The 17,701-nt window shown below is 52.5% G+C and overlaps 1 protein-coding gene across 1 annotated transcript in view; it reads left to right on the top strand.

Annotated features, from left to right (window-relative positions):
- Positions 1-17,701, top strand: part of PTPRS (protein tyrosine phosphatase receptor type S) — a 139,194-nt gene that overhangs the window by 13,968 nt on the left and 107,525 nt on the right. The gene's annotated exons all lie outside the window — the stretch shown is intronic.

The following is a 17,701-nucleotide window of genomic DNA, read 5'->3' as shown; positions in this document are numbered from 1 at the left end:
ATAATGATGGGCAAAAAAAAAAAAAATCCTGCCTATGGTGCGTTCCCTCATGATCCTGCACATCCACCCCATCCAAATCATCTCTGTTCCAGTCAGTGCCATGGTGGGAAAGGAGACTCTGATCTGCTGTCCAGGTCTGAGCCCTTCTAGCACTGAGAAGAGCAGCACGGGGCTCTCCAGCCTCTCTGGGGACTCGTTCGTACTCTGAAAATCGGGTCCTTTTTGGTGTTTTGGGATACATGAGAAGTCTGGATTATCCACAGAGTCGCTGCTTTAGTGGAAGGTGCCCCTGCCCACAGCAGGGGAGTGGAGCTGGATGATCTGAAAGGGTGTCCAGCCCCAGCCATAACTATAACCTGGTTCATGCTGGATGCCAGCAATGGGTCGGATCCTCAGTCTCATCCTTAGGCCGTCTTCATCTCAGGGTGTGAGGCTGGATTATTCCAAGAGAGCCTCTGGGTTGTGTTGGAGCCTCCAGCTGCCCCCATCCCACCAGGCAGGGCCCTCCCCACGAGCACTTGATAACGTTGTGTGGCTGTGAGCAGCCCAGCCCTTCTCTGGCACAGAAAGGACAAATTAAATAAACATGCTTGATTGCTTAAACATTTGTTTTTTAAATTAGCAGCAGCTTTTTTATATTAAAGTCTGTGGATATGCTGCTGGGGAACACTTTAGCAAGTTGTTTTTTTCTTCCTGGTGCTACTTTTCCAGAGTGGTTCGTGATTTAGAAACCCAATGCAAAATGCAGGCCAAGTTTGAGGTTTAATCCTGTAGATGTCGATGGGGAGAAACTGCACTGCTTGGAGCTGTGGGGCCCTGCTTGGATGCATGATGGGACAGGCCTTGAAGGCAGCAGTGTTTGTAAATTGTGCTGTGCAAGTGCTGCAGAGAAGTGTCTGAATTATGGAATCACAGAATGGTGTGGGTTGGTTAAAAAGATTATGGCTTTCCAACCCTCAGCACCTTCCACTAGACCAGATTGCTCCAAGTCCCATCCAGCCTGGCCTTGGACACTCAGGAATGGCTCAAGGTGCTCCATGATTGTCTCCAGCTTCTCATAGAAAGTTTCAGTTGTCCATAAATTGTCCAGATGTTGAAATCTGCTGCAAGAAGGTGTTTGGAGGTGCTGTGTGTGGGTCTGTAATTGTCTGTGTGCTCACAGGGAGTGGATTTGCAGCCCTTCCCTGGCTGTGCCTCAGTTTTTGTTTGCTTTCTTCATTACCTGTCCTGTGGAGATGGCAGAGCCAGCCCAGCGTGTGCCGGTGCAGGATGAGGGGCTTTGGGTGCTGCTCTGACAGGAACCAGCGTTGCTAAATGGCATCTCTGGGAAGGCAGAATGCAGCCAGTGAGCAGCTAATGCTTCACACTGACCTTGCTTGGAGCATGTGTGGCTCGGCTGTTCCCGTGGCCCTGCTGCTGGTGTCCTCAAATAGCCTCTGTCCTGGGGGATAACCCAAATACCGGAGCGTGGCTCCCCGGCTGTACCTGCAGGAGCCTTCCTGCAGAGGAACTCTGCTCCTGCCACTGTGGAAAGGAATAAACAGAGTTCCACAATCCCACTGCTCTTTGTGTCCTCCCTCTGGGTTATTCAAAGCTCCTGGCAGCCGGCTCAGGGACCAGCCTGGCTTGGGGGAGCCCACGGGAGAACCCTGGGCTGGCTGCTCATCTTCCCTCTGCACGGACTCCAGGGCACATCCTTAATTTTTTAATTAGTGGATGCATCCCCCATGAGCTCAGCTCAGCTGAGTGTCCATGCATGGATGGAGGATTGCCTCCACCCGAGCCCTGGCTCTGCACCCTCCCGAAAGGCGACAAGCAGTGGGTTTTATTGTTGTTTTGTTTTCACGTATTAAAGGTTTAATAAATGGAATTAAATACTGTGAAACTTAAGGTAATTAAATGTGGAAGCAGAAGGAAAAGAATTGTAAAGCATCCTCTCCAGGAAACTAATAGGCTCCATGCCTCCTTATCTTAATGATTTTCATAATTTAGCTGAATGCAGAGATAATGGATGTGATGAACCTTTCTGGAGCTGATTTGAGATTTAATGGGCGTCTTGCTGGGGAGCAGGGTGGGGGCAGGTGCAATCAGAGGGAGATAAGAGCGAGAGAGGCTGGGATACAGAGGCAAACGGGTTTTCCGTCCTTTCCTCCTTCCCACCTGGAATTAACCTCGGAAATCACTTCCCAGGGCCGTGTGGTCTCCTCCGGCTCCGTGCTGCCAGCGGGTTTTGCCTTTCTGCACAACCTCTGACCCTCCCCGGGCCGAGGGAGCCGCAAAGCCGGGATCATCTGTGTTAATCTGGTCTCATTGAGGCGGGATCAGTGAAACCACCTCGCAGATTCACTGTATTATGGAGCAGATTGAGGGACTTAGAGAGCAAATTTAATAAATATCATTTCGATATTACTTGGTGGGGAAAAAAACTAAAAATCCTGGGAGCGGCTGATGCTGCAGCGCCCTGTGAGAGCGCTCGCTGTGTGTGCTGAGCTGGGCACAGGGCATGGGGACAGCACGGGACACTGGCACGCTGGGGACAGCACGGGACACTGGATGTGCCCCTCGGCACATCCGAAAGGCAGCGGGGATGTGCTTGGGCCAGGTGGGAATCCTGGTTCTGGGTGTCTGGGGTGCAGCCCTGGGCCTGCTGCTGGCTCTCCTGGCAGCTGGGGATGGACACGAGGAGCTTGGCTGTGCCGGGGCAGTGACGGCTGCTGGCGATGCAGAGCCAGCCCCAGTCCTGTCTGCAGCTGGGATTTTCTGCCCATCCCTGAGGAGAGCAGCGTAACCGAGCGAAATCCCACCGGTGGGAGCCGGGGAAAGCTCTGTCCGCAGGGGAGGGAGGGAAAGCCATGGCAAATCCCACGCTTTGTTCAGGGCTGGCTGTGGTGAGCGAGGTTTGGGCTGCCCAGGGCCAGGGGATGGGCACTGCTGCCCGTCCTGGGCACTCACACGGCCCCAGGGGCTGCTCTGGCCTCGTCCCCAGCAGGACCCCCTGCCTGCTGCAAAAACACTCGGCTTAGGAGAAATGTGTGACCTCTTGCTAACCCTCTTCCCTTTCCCCTCTCGCTCTGCAAGATGTTAAAAAGAAGGGGGGGAAAAAAGGGAAAAAAACCCCCACGCTGGGGCCAATCCAAGGAGGGTGAAAGCCGGGGACCATATCATTAAAATGCTAAAAATGAGCGTGCTGAAAACAGACACAATTGGGTATTTAAAGCTCTGAATGAAAAGAGTGTGTGTTAGCCGGCCTGTGGAGAGCCGGTCTCCCAGAGCCCCTGGAAAATATGTGGTCAAGCCTGCACCATTAACTTTTTGTTTCTGGATTGTAAAGTAGCTGTGAAATCTTGGGGGGGACAGGGACCCCACGTCACTGCCAGGCCCGGGGGACCCCCGAGTGGGGAGGGAGGGCGGCTGTGCCAGTCCCACGGGCTGTGCTGGGCACCGCTTTGTGCAGCCTTTTGCGGTCCTGCAGTGATTTTTATCCCAAAATGGGGTAAAAAAACCCCTCATCACAAACTCCTGAGTCCAGTGCATCAGCAGGGAGCGTTGTGCTGGGGTTTGCAGCAGGCAGTCCCTCTGAGGAGTGGGGTGTGTGGCTGGGGGGAAGCAGGAGCTATGACCTGGAGTGGCTGCTCCTCCAGCCCTGCCTCAGCCACAGTTTGTCTCCTGGATGAATCACTGCTCACTCACTTTGGGGCTGTTGTATCATTTGGCTGCAGCTTAGAATTGTGGAATTTTTGAGGTTGGAAAAGCCCTCTCAGATCAGCGAGTCCATCCATTACCCTGGCACTGCCAAGGCCACCAGTAACCCATGTCCCCAAGTGCCACATCCACACGGCTTTTAAACCCTTCCAGGGATGGGAGCTCCACCCTGCCCTGGGCAGCTGTGCCAGTGCCTGGCCACCCTTTAGATGGAACAGCTCGAACGTCCCCTGGCCCAGCCTGAGGCCGTTCCCTCTCCTCCTGTCCCTGTTCCCTGGGAGCAGAGCCCGACACCCCCGCCTGTCCCCTCCTGCCAGGGATTGTGCAGGGCCAGAAATTCCCCCTGAGCCTCCTTTGCTCCTCCTGAGCCCCTTCCCCAGCTCCTTCAGCCATTCCTGGGGCTCCAGCCCTTTCCCCAGCTCTGTTCCCTTCCCTGGACATGCTCCAGCACCTCCATGTCCTTCATCCTGGTCCTCTCAAACCTGTGCCAGCAGCTCAGGTGCCCAGAGCTGTGCCAAGGGGTGTGAGATGCTCCAACATTTTATGGTGCCTTTTCACATGGACATGTGGATCTTTGCAGCCCCACTGCAGCATGTTTCCTGCATGCCAGCTCAGCCCAGGGCCGAGGCTGTGGCCTGTGTGCCCTGCAGGGTTATTTCTGTGCCCGGACATGGATTTCCCTCTTGAGCATACGCAGAGGGACCCGCGGCGGTGCAAAATGCCCCTAAAATGTCTCCCAGGGCAAGTATAAACTGCCAGGCTGGGCTGGGCTCCAGCAGGCAGGAACAGATGAATCAGACACTTAATGGTAAAATCAAACCCCTCCAAGTATAAAAAACAAGCCGGTTCCAGCAGGCTCCTCTGTGCCGACCCCAGAGCCGGAGCCGAGCAGGGATTTCAAACCAAACCAGGATTCTTTTGGGGGGCCCCCCACCATATCTCAGCCTCTCTGAAGGGAAGTTTCACCCCGCCTCCCGCGGTCTCGGATGTCAGGTTGGCAAGAAAAATCCCATCTGTTTTCAATCTGGATCCTCACTTCCATCCAGCCAGCCTCTCCTCCCAGCCCCCAGAGCTGGCGTGTGCGCCAGGCAGGCCTCAGGGACGCTGGTTTTTCTCCTCGTTTTTATTTTTCCTTCTAAAAATGTATGTGGCCTCTTTTGCCCCCCGCAGCCCCCCTCCCCAGGCCCATGCTCCAGCGCAGCCCTCCCCATGCCGGGGCCTGCCAAGAACCTCTCTGTGCTCAGCCCTGCTCCGGCCGCTGGCTCAGAGAATTCCCAAATGACCCAGGATTTTCAGCCCAGAGCTTTCAAAAAAAAATACCCCAGAAAAATATCTCTCTGTGTGGAAAAGGAAAAAAAAAAAAAAATCAACAAAAAACCAGGCAAAATTGAGAGGGGAGCAGAGGGAAGAAGGAATTTTGTTGTTGTGATTTTTCTTTTTTTTTTTTTCTGGTTGGTTCCAACTTTTTGGTATGATTTGGAAAAGAGCAAGTACAGGGTGTTTTGTTCCTGCCTGCAGATAACAGAGCTGCTCTGAAATCCCATATAGAGTCAATGCAAAGGCGTATACATTGCAATCCTGATATCCTAATCTCCCTCTTCAGAAACCCTGTTGTTGCACACCCCCTCTTGCCACTCCCTTTGCTGTCCTCTCATGCTGCGTTTATATCTTATTTAAACTCTGAAGTCCTTAGGCTAGGAATTACCTTCTCCCTTTACAGATGGCTGCAGGAGCTCAGCACGGCTGTGCAGCTCCATGAAAAATAAATGAAGAAGGTTGTGGCTTTTGTTGATAGATTTTTGTTTGGGTTTTTTGCTTTGTTTTTTGTGGGTTGTTTGCTGGGGTTTTTTTGTGTTTTTACAGGTGAGAGTTCATCTCATCAGAGATGAGTGGTGCCGGGCTTTGTATGGCCAAAAGTATTGCCGTGAATCTCAAGGAAAGAGTTATCCCAGCACCCGCTGCCGTGCCTCAGTTTCCCCTTTGGGCACGAGGCTGCCCTGGAGCGATGGATGAACGGGGACGGGGATGGGGATGGGGATGGGGATGGGAACGGGGACGGGAAAGGGGTGCTGGGGGCGCAGCAAGGGGGATTCTCCTTTGATTCCGGGCAGTGCTGTGGGACGCTCCAGTCCTGGTCTGAGCGGATCCAAAGGGCCCGGAGAGGGGGGCAGAGCCCGGCTCGGAGCTGCCCAGGCTGGGGGAGCCCGGGGGGAGCCCCCCGAGGCTGCGGCAGGGACCCCCGGCCGGGCCCCGCCCACTCAGACCCCGCCCACCGGGCCCCGCCCACTCAAACCCCGCCCATCCGGCCCCGCCCCGCCCCGCCCGGCCGGGCCGCCCTGGGCTCCCCGAGGGGTCGCGGGGTCCCTCCCTCCGCCCAGGGGTCGCGGGGTCCCCGGGCCGCCCTCGCCACGGAGCCTCCGCACCCCGCCGGGACGAGCCCGACACGGTCGGTTTGATTTAGAAATTCAATTCTTTAACGCGTTTCGAACAAGGGGAAGCTGCTCCCCCTTGGCGCGCACGGCCGGGCAGCGGGCGGGGGTCCCGGGGAGGCCGGAGGGGTCCCGGGGAGGCCGGAGGGGTCCCGGGGGGTCGGAGCGGTCCCGGGGGGGTCTCGGGGGGGTCGGAGGGGCCCGGCTGGCCCCGGCGATGCGCAGCGGGGCTGGCGGGGGCTGCGGGGCGGCGCTGGGCAGGGAATTCCCGTCCCTCTCCCTCTCCCTTTTCGTCTCCCCGTCCCTCTCCCCCTCCCTTCGCTCTGCCCATCCCTCTCCCATTTCCTCTCCCCTTTCCCCAGCCGGGGGCTCTCAGCGTTTTGCTGCAAAAGAAGAAAATGCGGGAGCCGCACGCAGCATCGCCCTGTGCCGGGGCGCCCGCAGCTCCGCAGCTCGCCCTTCTCCCCAAATTGCCTCTTACTCCGTGCTTCCTCTCCCTGCTGGAAATGCCTTTTATTTTTGCTGAGCTGGGGGCAGCCCGGGGCTGCGGGAGCGCTCGATGCTCTCGGCAGAGCGGGGCAGGACCAGGCTGCAGCCTTTGAGGAACGGACAGAATTTATTCACTGTAAACATTGCACAACTTCCCCGCTCCGTTCCCAGCATTAAATAGAACTCATTTTCTCGGCTTTACATGACTTGTTTGCTAGTGCTATCAGGCTACTGCTCAATCTCAAGATGCAGATTTGTCTAAAATGTGTAATTTTAGAAACATAATAGATGGGGGGGAAGCTCCATTTAGCTGCGGGAACTTTCCTGAGAAGAACCACATCTCATCCCTTTATTATTCTTTTCTCACTTTGGCAAAGGCAAAGAACTTTTCTGTTGCGGGTAACTCAGGTAACTTTTATGTCTTGAATTCGCAGCAGTTGGTCTGACTGGAGGCAGTTATAGCAACAGTTGAAATTAAATTTAAATTTATATTCGTTGTTGGAGAACTCTCCTGCAGCTACGGAAAGAAGTGTAAAGATTAAGCTGATCATTGCTATATATGAAAAGTGGTTTCTAACATTAACGTTATGGTTCTTCTCCTAAAAAAAAATAAAAATAAAGAGGAGAATCCTCTAGCCTGTATAGCTCTAGCTTTCTATGGCTGCATCTTGTTATCCTTTCATTTCCCTTTTCCTGAAAGCGTCACTTAGCAGAGGAAAAAAATCACAAATTCAAGCGCACTGGGATTGCCACACATGGTGCAGGGGAACATGTGCTGGAAAGAGACTTTGTGCGGACAGCCCGGCTCCTGCCCGGAGCCGCTTTCCCAGCTCGGTGTTTGCTGCTGTGGGGGTGCACAAGGTCCTGCCCAGCGTTTTCGGGGCCAACGCTGCGGGGTGGAGTTTATTTAGGGCTTTCGCTTCGCCGAAAAGTGAAGTCTGATGGCAGTGAATCAGGCTGTTTCAGCAGCTCGCAGACTTGCGTGTTGTCCAGCGGGAGCGCTGGGGCCGGGGGGCTCAGCCCGGCCCCCCAGCTCCATCCCCGGAGCTCCGGCCCCGTGTCCCCGCTGTCCCTCGGGCAGGAGAGGGGCAGGAAAGGGGACTCCATCTCCCGGAGAATCCTTCCAAACCTTCCTGCCAACCCAGCGTGGAAGCGAGGGAAGTGTCGGGCTCCTGCTCTGCTCTCCTGCAGCCACAACAGGGATTTATCAAAGGCACGGAAACCACACAAAGCCCAGTTACACTTTTCACTTGCAAGAGATGTGCGGCGTTTCTTTCGGGAGGTGGAGGTTCCAAAATAAAGCGGCTGAAGGTTCAGTGTGCCGACAGAGAGTGAATTTAGTATTAAGTACTAAATTCCTGCAAAGGTGACAGTTGCAGCAGATATATGAGGAAATCCCTCATTACCCTGAAGAGCTGGAAAAGCAGGATATGGTGTTTTATTATGTTTCTTAACCTTGATCACAGCAAGTTTCAAACACCTTCTTTACCCTGGCTGTTGAGTCTGCCCTGTGGGTACAGATTCTTGTAAGGCAAAGCTATTTCACTAGATTTAATCTCTAAGGAGCGTGCCAGAAAAGCAGCCTTTGGGGGAAAGGCAATGTGCTGGCTTCCCTGGCTGCAGGATGGGAGCAGCAGCTCCTCGCTGGGAAGAGCTGCAGGGTCCAGCGGCGAGCAGAGCTGAAGTGCGGTGGTTGAATCACTCAGAAGCGAGGACACAGCTCGCCCAGCTCCTCGGCAGGTCGGCAGCGATGCCAGGAATAGATGCAGTAGCTGTGGTTCCTGCTCCAGCTCCCTGTCTGTGGCATGTGGGCACAGGCCAAAAAGAGCAGCAGCGCCGGTGTCACCCGGCTACGTGCGGAGGAGAAAGTGGAGCTTGCACAACCCCGTCCTTGGTGCTTTTTTGGGGGCTGTCCTGCGGTGCCAGGTGTAGGAGTGACAAATTGTCTGACACGGCTCAGCCAAGAGCTGGAGTGAAGCCACGGATCCTCATTTCGTGCTGGTTTCTGTGCAGCCCTCCTGGAGCAGCAGCTCTGTGGAGGCTGCTCACCTGGGCAGAATTGTAAGAACTCACCTGGAGATAAAAGACACTGCATCCCATTGCTCCCCCCAAGCTCTGCCCTGTTTGAAGCCATTTTGAACCCTGGCTGTATTTTGTTCCCATGCAAGGCAGAGTTTGCAGCACATCTCGTGGCACCAGGGAAGTGCAATCTTGTTACGTTTGAATTTATTTCATGCTGCGTTTGCGGGCGAAGAATGAACTGGTAAAATTAGGGACTGTGGAAGGTGTGAGACACTGTTTGTTCAAATGCTGACGGTGGGAAAACATCTGTTGGAAGCTCTCTTTGAAGGAGTCGCTGCCCTTCTTTTGTAGGAGTAATAACTGTTGTGGTAGGTGAAACTTCCTGAATCAGGAGGCACCTGGGAACTGTGAACGTGCGCAGGCTGAGGCAGGGATTGAGATCTGAGGTCTGCCAAACAGAACTCTACACACCTTGATTTTTCTTGTCTGGCTTATGCCACTTCTGAAGTGACTTCTGCCTTAATTTTGCACAAGCTCGTGTGCACTTGCGTGAGTTTGGATTCTTAAAGGAGCTGTTCTGCCCTTCCTTGCTATTTACAGGTAACTTTTAAGGGGTGGTAAGGGTAAGGGTGTGTTTCCATTTCTCCACGTACTGATTAGTGCTCTCATTAGCACTCAGTAAGTGCATTACGACAATTCTTTATTAAATCTGTGTGGAGGTAGATGTTATTTGTGTGATGAAGCCACAGAGTGCTCAGTTTCAGCACCAGCTCCCAAATCACAGGATGACTTACCTGCTAATTTTGACTTGCCATCTATTTCTGAGCAGGCAGAGAGCAGCCGAGGGAATTGAGGCAAGGCCCCTGGTTATGGTAATCCTTAAGTAGTTCATTTGGGTGTAATGCCTTTTTTTACAGTTGCTTCCCTATTACAAACAGATTTTCTGATAATGGCACCTGTGCCATTCAGATGGGATCATTATTATAATAGCAGCAAGTATTGTTGGGGAATCGGGATGTGGAATTTATGTAGGATCGTTACAACGCAGAAGCAATACCATAAATAAAAGCTTGCTGTAGCAGCAGCACTGAAGCTGGGGGTGAGAGGGAAAGTGACAGCTCCAATTTCCCCCGGGTTTGTGGCGGAGGAGGTGGGAGCGCGGGTGGCAGGGGCTGTCCTGCGGGGCAGGGATGCGTGGGGAGGACCAGGGATGCTCACCTTCCTACAAACCATGAGCTGGAGTCGCTTCAGAAGCCAGCCGGGGAGCTTGTTGTGATTAATTAGTTGAATTAATTAGTTGAAGAAACGTTGTTCCCGTCCTGGGTGTTGTTCCCGGATGGGCTCCATTAACACGGAGTTTTGAGGATGGGTTCCAGGTGAGATTTCTGCAGGCCCAGCCTGTCCTGGGAAATGTGGGAGAGCTCAGAGTTGGGTTTGTGGATAAGGATGGGCTTGAGAGAGCAAACAGCCCAGGAGGAGGCTGTGGTGTGCCTGAATGTGGGAAGCAGTGGTACCAAAGTGAAGGAAAAGGAAGGAATGGGTAAAAAACCTCGTGCATCTGAAAGGTTACAGAGGGTGTGGAGTGGAAATTGTCCTGCCCTCCACCTCTTTCTGCGGGCAGATCCCTGGGGATGTGTGTGTTGTGTCAAAGGCCGGGCTCACAGCCGGTTTTAGCAGAACCAGAGCATCCAGAAGAATGATCTGGAGCGTGGCTGGGCCAGCAGAGCCCTTCTGGAGGGTGCTCTTTGAACCAAGTCCTTGCTAATGCAGCTTCGGTGTGTGCACAGCACAGATGTCTTGCTCAGGGTTTGATTTTTTTTTTAATAAAATCCCCTTTGTTTTCCATCACTGACCCTAGTTTAAATCCCTGATGCAAGAAGGGAATTGTGACCCTTCAGTGGGCTCGGAGTGGTTGGAGTTTTGTCTTGGTGTGCCCGGGCTGGGGGTGGCAGAAGGAGCTCGGACTCTGCTCGGGCTCTTGGGCTTTGAAGTCGCTTTTTGCCCAGGGCCCTGTCGGGACAGGGGTGATGGGAAATCGCTTTTTGATGCTCGGGGCTGCCTTTGTCAGTGGACATCTGGTGCCAGGATTGCTGCTGTGGGCTGGGGGTGGGCTGCAAGGCCAGGGAATTTGATGGATTAGTGTGGTTGGAGGGCTGGGGGAGGGGATGGGTAGGGTTTCAGCTCTCCCTGCAGGTAGAGAGGGAATTTGGGGATTAGGGGCACTTCGCTGCAAAGGGGGAAGGGTTGGGAAGAAAAGAGTCTTTCCAGTTTTCCCGAAGAGATGACATTTGTTTGCTCTGTGAGGCAGCACAAGGGAAATGTGTGTGTCCGGAGCAGGGGATGAAAAAAATCCACAGCAAATCTGGTGCCGGTCTGAGCCCCCAGCTTCGGCACCCTTGGGAATCCTGGCTGCTCGTGCCTGGCCTCAGGGTCACTCAGTTCATTCCCTGCTGCTTCCTATGGATTCAATAACCTTCTTCTCTCCCCAGAGATCAGCTTAAATTAAAACTTTATTCTTTATTTAAGGAAGCAGGCAGCAGCCTCTGCCCATGCTCTGTTACAGGATCTGGGTACTGTCCATCCCTCTTTCCCTGAGCTCACCAAAGGGGTGGCCCTGGGCATTGCAGCTCTGGAGCAGCAGGAGGGGCAGGTGGGATATCTTCTGCTGCTGTTCTCCTCGAGTGAAGGAGCAGGAAAGAAAAATGTGATTTTTAGAAGCTGCCCTGAGGGCAAATAATTTGATATGCCCTGGCGTGGGGAGGGGAAAGCGGCTGCTGGTGTAGGAGCAGTGTCCTGCTGCTATTGCTGGGATGCATCACACGATCCGATCCCAAAGGTCACCGTGCCAGCTGCTGGCCATGGAAATGCCATTTCTCTGCCTGCAGGAGCAGGAGGATTTTCATAGCCACGAAGGCCACCAGGAACTGGCCAAAATGGGGACCTCGAGGAACAGCCAGAGTGAAATCCAATCTCGGGCAGGCGCTGTGCTCCAGGATCAAATCCAGGTGTAGGAGCTGCCCAGAAGGTTTCGTGTCTGCTGCCTTTGGCTCCTGGCAGTGCTGCAGGAGGGAGGTGACCCCTCCAGGAGGAACAGTCAGGACTTTCATTCGGGGCTGTTGGTGCCCACAGGTGCTGCTGAGAGCCAGGATCGCTCAGGGCTGGGCTGTTGTGTGGGACGGACGTCGGAACACGCAGGACGTGCCCTGCCCACAGCTCCCTCTCACCTGCCTGGCGTGGGCTGGCAGCACAGACACAGCCAGGCAGGGAGTTCCCTGCTTCTCTTCTAAAATAAGCCCTTGTGAGTGATTTTCTTCACACCTTTTCCATCAGAAACTGGGAAAATTGGGAGCAAGGAGATGCAGGAAATTCGTGTGCAATGAAGGAAATGTTGGGATGAGGTGAGGGTGGTACTGCAGAGCATGAAACAAGTTGGGACTGTGGGATCTTTGGTTCTCCTTTGTGTTGCAGTGTCAAGGTGCTGAACTGCCTTGTGAATTTTGGTTTCTTCTCTGTGTTGAGCAAAGTGGTGGCCAAGGGCCATGGCAGTGCAGCAAACCTTGTGTCTGCAAGGTTTCAGAGGATGCCAAGCCTTTAAAAATTGGTCTGAAGAAGACGGGGGAATGAAAAATAAGGGATAAAGTTACAACTCCTGTCCGGAAAATGTGTTTATTTAACTTCAGCAGCAAAAGGCTGAAAAATTTGGGGGAGGGGGAAAGGAGGGAAGAAGTGACTGTAAAAATGCATGCAGGGAAGTGAACAGCTGTGTCCTGTGAAATGGGAGCTGCTGGGATTCAAAGGATTATGTCACTAACCAAGACCTGGTGTTTGCTCTGGAGCTGGAGCCCCCAGCACGCAGGCAGGAGGAAGAGTCAGAGTCACGCAATGGGAGAGGCTGGAAAGGAGCTGCAGAGGCTCAGGCTGCTCCGAGCTGCCCAGGTGGGTTCTGTCCTCACAGAAGGGCTCCAGCCACCAGGAAGGCTCTGGTTTTGCATTGTCTGGTGGGTCCTGTCCTGGGAGTGCTCTCATGCCGTCCAAGCCTTGTTCCTGGAGCACTGAGTACGTGTGGAGGAGAGAAAACTCGGTTATTTGCCATTCTGCAGCGTTTATGGGTTTGGTCTCCTCGGTGGCACAGAAGGCCATGGGCAGGTGCTCCCTGGCCAGTCCTGCTGCAGCTCCTGTGCCCAGGCTCGGGGCTAGGAAAAGCTTCACCCAGAGAGGCCATTCCTCATCTCGGGTTCCTGCACTGCTGGATGTGCTGCCCGAGATGAACCAGCAGTGCCAGAGTGTTCGATGGTGCCAGGGCTGCCTGCCCACAGGGGAGCCAATACAGCTCCATTACCTGCAGCCCATTTCTCCATTACCTGCAGCCCATTTCTGCTGCTGGGGCCATTCCTGGCCGTCAGAGCAATATCCCCGAGTGAATGATGGCCCCACGCTTGCTTTCTGCACTGTCCTGAGGGGTGGGAGTGTGCAAATCGCACTGGCAGAGGGATTTAGCCCCAGGTACAGCTGTGATTCAAAAGGAGTTTCTGTCCCTGCTTCTCCCGATGCCTTTGGAGGCAGTGAGGACTCGCTGTAAAGGAGGAGGAAAGTGCAGGAGGATGTGTCTGTCCCCTTTGTGTCCCCTGCATCCCACGGGGGTGGCTCTGGGAGCAATCCCTGTTTGCCTCTGGGATACAGAAATCCAAATCCTCGTCCGTCCCTGGGCAGGGAGCCGTGGCACGCTTTCCATCGGGCTTAATAGGGAAGATGAGTGACATGTTAAAAGTGGCTTTAGGTTTTATGCAAAGCCAGTGATGCTTAAGACAGCTGGGGGATTTTAGGGTTTTCAGCAAGTTCTGTTGGGCAAAAAATTCCTTTGGAAAGTGTCTCCGGTCCAGCGTGAAATTTCGGTGGGTTCAAGGTGATGGGAGCAGGTGACTTGTGCTTCACACCTCGCTGCCATTCTGGGGAGATGATTTTCTTCCCTCCTGCTTTGGGCAAGAAAATGTCGAAGTCAGGAGAAAGACACATTTTTCTTTGTGGCAAGGAATGAACATTAATATTAAAACTTCTGGGGATTTTTGAATTTCTTTTTTTTTTTAAAGATTAGTTTTGCTTCTTGGCTGTACTCTGGTTTAGATCTGGAATTGCTCTGGAAATGTGCGTTTAGGCAAACACAGAGAAAAGATGAAGTGTGGACTCCCTGTGCTGTTTTCCTGATGATTTACAGAGCTCTTCTCGTGCTTCACTGTTCTCCTGGCTCCGCCTGATGTCCAGGACTTGGTTGTTCCTGAGAATTTAAAGGTCAAGGGTGCTGAAAAGGGATGAACCCCAAGGACTCAATCCCTGTTTGAGGCTTTGGCTCTCCTAACACAAACACGGTGTGGGTGTTTTCTTAAAAATTCTTAAATCTACCTGTATTCATTTCAGTGTTTCAAAGTAAAATAGCTTTTTGAGAAAAATCTGCATTTGCTGTTCCTTGCCTGTAACCAAGTATGGTTTGTGGATAGCCAAATAAAATTCTTGGTTCAAAGTGTTTCAGCAATGTGTTAAAGTTTATGGAGCATTTAACAAACTTTTTTAGTGTGCAATAGTTTATAGTGCCAGCAAACAGCCAAGTGTCACATCAAAGTTGTAGTCTTTTCTCACTTAATGGCTCAATGTTTAGTGCTTTTTGAGTTTATCTTGGGTGGCTTTTCAGCCCACAGCTCAGAATGGCTTTTTCTTTCCTTTTTTCTCCACCAAAAACTCTAAAAGTCAGATTATGGATACTGATTTAGGGCCCGCAATTCAAGCCAAGTGCTTGGATTTATTTTTATCTTTAAAGAAAGAAAACCTCCAAAGGCAAATAATCCCAGTGACTTCAGTGGAGTTCTGCCTGGGCAGTTCCCTGCTGGGCTGGGAGAGCAGAGGAGCAAAATGGAACCTGCTCCCATCACAGGCAGGGATAGTTTTGCCATCAACTCTTGCAAATCCTGAATGATTTTCCTCTTCACCAGGAGCTGGGACGTGTCTGCAGCTGAGCCCGAGCCCACTGACACCAGCAGGGCTCCACGTTTGCTGCCTTTTGCCCAGATTTTGGGAATTGCTCCTCTTCTGGGCTGGGAGAGGGTGGGCTTGAGGGGGCTCTGTAAGGGCTTTCCTCTGCCCAGGTCCTGTGGGAGAGGAGTAAGGAGGGAATGAATGTCCAGGAACCTGAACCTCCAGAGCAGCTGCTGCCATTGGGAATGTCCTGGAGCTGGGGCTTGTCACTTCTACTCAGCTTGAACTAAATAGGTGTAAAAACTCAGCATCAGTTTCTGGATAATGCATCATAAACCAGCTGATTTGCTTTATTGTGGATGTAATTATGATCATGCACATACATACAATCATGTCCGTGCACAAGATCTGTTCAGCAGTAAAGGGTTTACATAATGTTATAAATAATGAAACCTGAGCTGTGGCAAGAGCTCCCTGTAGCATCCTTCATCCTGGGAGGGGGAAGCCTCCTCTTGGTGGGAGTGACACAGGGCTGCATTGTCGAGCTTCAGCCATTTCCAGGGGGCTGGGTTGTGGCGGGGTGTGATTTTCGTCACAGCGCCTGCGTTTCAGTCTGAGTTTGCTTTGGAAATTTCCTGTGAAGTGGAAGACGGCGTGAAACGTTTTATTAATGCTGATGGGATCTGGCATTGGCGTACCCAGTGAATTGGTGTATGAGAGGCATGTAAACAAATCTGAAACCAAAATAATCTGCCTGTGCATTATTAGAAAACAAGGCAATATGCAGCAGTAGAATGTGAGGAAATGCCATTTTGAGTTTCTAACGACAAAGCTTTCGCACGTTCCTCCCATGATTTATATAATTGCCGAATCGCTTTGATGGCTTGATGGAATTACAGCTCTGCATTACACGATGGATAATCAATCAAAATAAACGGTGTTTACTCCTCTGCTGCAGCGTGTGCACGAAACAGATACATCCGAGTGCGAGTGATTCTTTAACGCTGCCATTTGTGCAGAGTTTCGGCTGTGATTTTGGGATCTGATATTTGTGTAAACCTCACCTCACCTCGTAGGCCTCAAAATCCTGCTGCCTTCAGCAGGGGCTGTAGTAACTTGCTTTTTCTGTGCTGCATGTAGGAACATTTCTGCCTGAATATGCAGTGGGCTTGTTTGTTTAAATATCACAGCAAATCAGACCGCAGTGAGGAGACAGAAGGTGCCAGCACCTGAGCTCTCTGTCAGGGCTGGGGAAAGCTTGTAGGCTGAAATTCTGCCTTTCTAGGCAGCCTTGGAGTTGGTCTTGGCTGATATTAAACGGGCTGTTCTCCGCCTCATTTGCTGCACAAGTTACTGGAGTTTTAGTGTCTGGCTTTAGAAGAATTTCTTCCCCTATTTACCAGATGTGCTGCTATGGAATGTGCAAACCCCTTTCTGCAGGATTTCTGGAGTAAAAATCACACCCAGTCTTTGTAGCGGGGATAATTTATCGGTGCTTGATCTTTGGTTTGAAGAGGCGGCTTTGCAGGAGCTGGTGCTGATGGTCCCTGCAGAGAGCCCAGTCCCGTCCTCCCAGGGCTCTCCTCGCTGTGTTGGGGGTGGGTTTGGGGATGGGTTTAGGGTGTGTTGGGTTTGGGGATGGGTTTGGGGTGTGTTGGGTTTGGGGATGGGTTTGGGGATGGGTTTGGGGTGTGTTGGTTTTGGGGTGTGTTGGGTTTGGGGACGGGTTTGGGGTGTGTTGGGTTTGGGGATGGGTTTGGGGATGGGTTTGGGGGTGTGTTGGGTTTGGGGATGGGTTTGGGGATGGGTTTGGGGGTGTGTTGGGTTTGGGGTGCAGGGGCTGCAGCCGCCCCCTCCCCACCACAGCAGCCCCCAGATCCCTCCTGCTCTCCCTCCTCGCCTCGCTGCAGCGGGATCGCAGCTGCTGAGTAAATGTTAAGATAATGGTGTTATTACGGAGTAATTATACTGCGAGTTATTGAATTAAAAGTGATGAGGCTGCCGGTGCCGCTGAGTGGGGAGAGGAGGGAGAGGCTGGGTGGGAGAGCAGAGAAAACCTAATAAATTTCCTCTTGTCAGAGCCCCTCGCTGCCGGGACTGGGACTGAGAATGAATGAAAGGGAAGCTCAAAGAGCTAATAAATAAACCATTTCCCTGAGAATAGAGGGTATAATTAGAAACCATGGCCCTGTGGTTTTGTGTCTGCCCTGGGGTGGAATCTGCTCGGCGCTGTGCTGTGGCGATAAAACAGGGAGACAATGTGGAGATGATGTCGCACAGTTGTTAACTTTTGAGGAGGGAGATGCTTTGTTCCTCTCTTTTTCTAGGAAAAAAATAATAATAATAAATAATTTAGGCTTTATGTTGCAAAACTTCAATAACTAACTATACCCTGGGGCCTCACCGTCAGCAACTCCACCTGATCCTGCATTTTTTTTCTTGGAGGGGAGGGTGGTTTTCACTGTAGACCTCAGAAAACTTTGTTTTTTAAAATTTTTCTTCTTTTTTTTTTCCTCTCAAGAGAGCCAAACCTGTTAGTTTGTTGAGGTTTTTTTCCTATCTAAAGCTGCCATTGATGTACAGATTGAACATCTCCCAGTCCTCTCCAGCCACAGCCTTGGCACAGCTCTGCTGCCAGAGCTCCAGGGGCGTTTGGAGAAGGATTGTTGGGGTGTGCAGGGCTTGGACTCGGTGGTGTCTGTGGGTCCCTTGAAGCCCAGGGTGGTAAAAGCAGCAGGAGCTGCTGGGGGCTGATGGAGATGAGCAGGAGGAGGGCAGAGCACGGCTCCTTTCGGACTCTGTTCAACAGCCCCGAGCTTTCCGAGCTTTGAAGGGTGAGAAATGCAGGTGTCCCTGAAATAAATCGGTCACCCCTGCTTGCCCAGCAAGGCACATCACGGCCGGGAGGCTCCACAGAGCCCACAGGGACAGCTCAGGAAATCCGGGGGAGGAGGAGGAGGGAGCCTTCGCTGCCTTCAGCAGGATCCTGCTGCCTTTGGATGAAAAGGGGATGATGCTCTGGGTTGGGATTAGGACGGGTCCCCCACACGGATGTTTGTGAAGATTAAGTAATTCTGAGAAGCTCTTTGGTAGGT

This window comes from Cyanistes caeruleus, chromosome 25, assembly GCF_971803275.1.
Source record: "Cyanistes caeruleus chromosome 25, bCyaCae1.hap1.1, whole genome shotgun sequence".
NCBI classification, from domain to species: Eukaryota; Metazoa; Chordata; class Aves; order Passeriformes; family Paridae; genus Cyanistes; species Cyanistes caeruleus.
The sequence above is the reverse complement of the archived record's forward strand: the minus strand, read 5'-3'. Positions and strand labels throughout refer to the sequence as shown.